Source organism: Eutrigla gurnardus, assembly GCF_963514095.1.
Source record: "Eutrigla gurnardus genome assembly, chromosome: 18".
NCBI classification, from domain to species: Eukaryota; Metazoa; Chordata; class Actinopteri; order Perciformes; family Triglidae; genus Eutrigla; species Eutrigla gurnardus.
The window spans coordinates 19,370,195-19,374,326 of NC_139929.1; the positions used below are offsets into that span (position 1 = coordinate 19,370,195).

General features: G+C 43.2%; 1 long non-coding RNA gene across 3 annotated transcripts; it reads left to right on the forward strand.

Moving 5' to 3' along the window:
* Nucleotides 1-1,480: 1,480 nt before the first annotated feature.
* Nucleotides 1,481-3,926, forward strand: LOC311028770. 3 transcript variants are annotated; one of them, XR_014598782.1, is made up of 5 exons: nt 1,481-1,613; nt 1,708-1,831; nt 2,743-2,836; nt 3,031-3,184; nt 3,590-3,926. It is a non-coding gene; the product is annotated as an uncharacterized lncRNA (long non-coding RNA). The 3 variants fall into 3 exon arrangements; XR_014598781.1 differs by having other exon boundaries at nt 2,743-3,184; XR_014598783.1 differs by lacking the exons at nt 1,481-1,613; nt 1,708-1,831 and adding an exon at nt 2,124-2,649 and having other exon boundaries at nt 2,743-3,184.
* Nucleotides 3,927-4,132: the final 206 nt, after the last annotated feature.

The window sequence follows — 4,132 nt, forward strand, 5'->3', positions numbered from 1 at the left end:
ATGCAATGTTTTTCAAGCAGTCATACTAAACAAATGTCCCTAACAGGTGATATCATCTTGCGTATATTTGGGAACCTACAGTAGGAGCACTTTGTAGTGGAGCGTCAGTGATGCTGCAGGCCAGGAGTACTGAGTGGACCACAGTGAGACTGAAAACACAATAGTCAGGCATTATAAATTATACTAGATGGGTATTGCCTTGCAATATTACTAAAGGAATAATACTAAACATAACTATTGCTGTTAGTCATATTATTTGATACACCTGTGCAACATCGTGCAGTGCAGTACAACAGCTGTGCCATAAATTCTGCTTTTATAAATCTTATACATGTTCAGTTTTTGTTGACATAATCAGAGGTGTTCATTCTGTATGTTCATTCTGTATGTATGTATGTTATTGTAGGTTGTGGTGCTGTGCTGGACTGCATTATCTCAACAATTGTTGCTTATATTTTTCCTTATAGTATTTTAATGGAGAGGGGAAAATATCAGGAACACTGATGAATATAATGCACCCCAGCACAGCAGCATCTACTATGACTCCCATAATAAACAAAAACCAGAATGATCACCTTTTGAAAATGCCAGCTAAAACTAGAAATGTATAAGTTTGATAAATGAAAAATGTATGGCAGAGCAACTGAAATGGATTGTCTTAGATTGCAAAAGTGCACCTTATATCATGGTTGATGAGTATGTATATTAGTAACTGTAATGAATATGTAGTTAATTTCAAGTAATCATACGGCATTGATGCTGCATACTGCACATCAGGAGAACTGACGAGTAAGGACCAAATATCTTATAGCTCAGGAGTGATGATGACAAGGATGTTACATGTCTCTTGTTAATGATTTGTACTTGGTGGAACAGTGATGTTTACCAGATACAGGGAGGTGGAGGATTCGTGATGTTGGCTGGGGAGGAGCAGTGATAAAGCAGGGGCTGGTAGTTGGTAGAGCAGTGGTGTTTGCTGGATACAGGGAGGTGGAGGATTCGTGATGTTGGCTGGGGAGGAGCAGTGATATAGCAGGGGCTAGTAGTTGGTGGAGGGGCAGTTATATTTTCTGGGTACAGGTAGGTGGAGGATTTGTAAGCCTAGGTGGATGCAGTCAAATGGAGTGTTAATTATCTTGGCTTTGTTCTGGTGGGTGGAGGAGCAGTGATTGTTGGGTGCTTGTAGGTGGAGCATTACTGGTGCTGTCTGGGTTCTGGATAGTAAGGGAGGAGTGATGTGGATTGGGTGCTGGTAGGAAGAGGATTAGTGTTGTTGGTTGGGTGAAGTTAGGTGGGGGATTACTGAGGGTGGCTGGGGTTATGTTGGTGGAGGGGCAGTGATGCTGGCTTTGTCCCGAAACACTGTCAGCTTTTCCGGGGTTGGCTGATGTTGAACCTAGGCCACTGTTCTTTTTCACTTTCTTGGTTTGGCTCTTGCTTCCAGGATGGCCATCTTTTAAGTGTTGTTTTTTTCCTGTCATTTTGCTCCACTTGGTCCAGGAAGTCTGCCAAGAAGCTACTGTCATCCTCCTGGTAGCTGCCTGACTTGATGGTTGTGAGGAACTGCCCCACGGATATGAGCCTGAGGGCATGGTGGAATTCCACCGGAGTTGGTACAGGATTCTTTGATCTAACACAGCTAAATGTATTTTCAAGGCAGTCTTGAGTGAACCTTGACGTTAACACAAACCTGTGTCCTCTTGCTAGCATCTCCTCCTGTATGGCCAGAATTGATGTGGTTGCCATGATCACCCCTGACTGAACAGGCTTCCACCATCCCTTTGGCCCAATCTTCATGCCCCGGAACAAATGGACAGTGTCCTGGAGGAAGGTAATGGCCCTGTCATATTCATCAATCTTGAGCTTGCTCAAGGCTGTAATTGGATGCCTAGATGACATTAGAGCAAACCACTTGTCAATTTGTTCCAGGAACCATGCTGTGGTCATGTAGGATACAGGGCGGTTTTCTTGCTGCACCATGTATTTCAGCCCAGCACTTGTTGCCCTACTGAAAACATGCAGAGCTGGCCCAACCTTCATTTTGTCAAAATGACTTGGTCCAATGGCTGCAGCTGTCAGCTGAGGAGCGAGTTTCAATGTCATTCCTTCCTGAAATTGAATCAAGTCCTTAATTGGGAGCACAGAAACCTCGTTAGAGGGGAGGTTCTGTTTTTGGACTACATCCGAAGGAAGGGAAAACACCTGTCCACGGATAAGGGCACTTTTAAGATTTTTCACCAGATGTGGGACATCAGGCATGAAGAAGAGCTGCCTGTCTGGTGTTGCTGGATGTGTCACAGATGTTTTATTGTGGTCGACCCCAAAGGCTTTCCACATGGCCTGGTTAGGGCTACCCATGTCAGTGGTGACATTCATGACATGTAGCCCAATGGATGCTGCCCTCTGAATTATTTCAGTAATGATTGGCCTGTATACTGCTCCCTTGGTAGAATTGCCACTGAAATGGTATGCAACAACTTGCTTCCAGCGTGTTGTGTTTCCAGCCAACATGAACACACACGCATGTGTTGCTACCCCTGTGTGACCCGGCAAGGTCACATCCCCATACAGCTTTCCTGACAGCATGTGTAACTCCACACTTGGTGTTATCGCCATTTCATCCAGGGTCAACACACACTCCCTCTCCAGGTCTGTAAAGCCATCTGCCTTCAGTTTGAGGAAGTCAAACACCTCTGTCAAAATACCAGGCTCAAACCTAACTGACTGCATCCTTCTCTGCAGGGTCCTAATTCCTGGCAGGGGAATCTGCAAGTCCTGCAAGGCCTTGTAGCCAGAGGAACCAGCAGCAAACCTAAGTTTTAACGCCTTCTTGACGGTATCGTTGCTCCATTTCATCCCTCTTGTGGTTGGCCTGCTTAATGCTCCAATTTGATCTTTTGTTAAAATTTTCTTGATGTTTTTGTCCCTAATTTTCATTGTCCTCTTCAGAACTGCATTTTCCTTCTTTAATTTTCTCAGTGCTGCCCTGGTTTTTTTAATTAGATTTTCTTGTCGTTTCAATTGTTTTAGGAGCTGTGATTCTGTCAGCGGTGGCGTCCTGCTCTGCATGGCTGATGTGTGCTCTCCCTGTCTCTCCTCATCTGCCATGTCCTCTCTTTCCTCTATCTCACTTTCCCTTCTCTCACTCTGCTCATCCTTTCTTTCCTCAGTCTTGGAATCTGGTGTAAGTAGAAGCCATTTAACTGTTTATTTTCAAATATTGAATTGTGAATGTATAATTTGAGTCAAATCTTCGTGCAAAAGCATAATTACGGCGAAAGTGTTGCGTGTGTTTTAAAAATAGCGATTTGATGCTAGTGTGAAAGTGTCTGTAGCACTCCCATTGAAAATGAGTTTGAACCAAAAACGAAAATACGGTAAATCTTAAAAGGGCCTCTTTCATCGTAATTATGCTTTTACACAAAGGTTTGACTCGTATACATTCACAAAAAAGCCTAGGTTGCATTTAGCGAGAGTTTCACTTTAAATAAGAAATATTGGTATATTTATCAAGATTTGATATACATTTTACCTGTGTCACTTAAAATACAGTAGCTGTGATCTGCAGCTAAGAACCCTGTCTTTGCAGGTGAAGGGGGGCATCGTGGAGTAGGGGCCCTCCTCTTTCTGACTACTGGCCGATGCACAAAGATGGTGGGTATCGCATCTTCTCTCAGCCTAGTCTTGCCCTTGCTGGTCTTCAAAAACTGGTCAGCCTCAAAATGTGCCTGCAGAGTGACTTCACCTTAGTTCTCACACTCAACAACTCACTTGTATCCGGCACTATGAACATGTCTAGCATATATCCCATAGTGGTTGAATACACACTATCAGATGGCACATTACACTTAGTAGATATGTTTCAAATCTTTGCACACATAAAACACATCCAGTTCCTGAGGCAACTTGACAAAATGTGTAACACATCAGTGGCTGATTATACTTAACTTACCATGAGCAGGAAGATGGCCTTCAAGTGTTTTTTCCTGTCATTTTCTTTTTCTTCCCCGTTATATTTACAACGTAACTTCCCTTGGTTTTTGCATTGTTTTTCCTGTTCTCTGTTCTGTTTTTAATTAAAAACATCTTAAACTTCCCAGTGGTGTGGTATTTGAAAGTGTGCCAAAGTGCA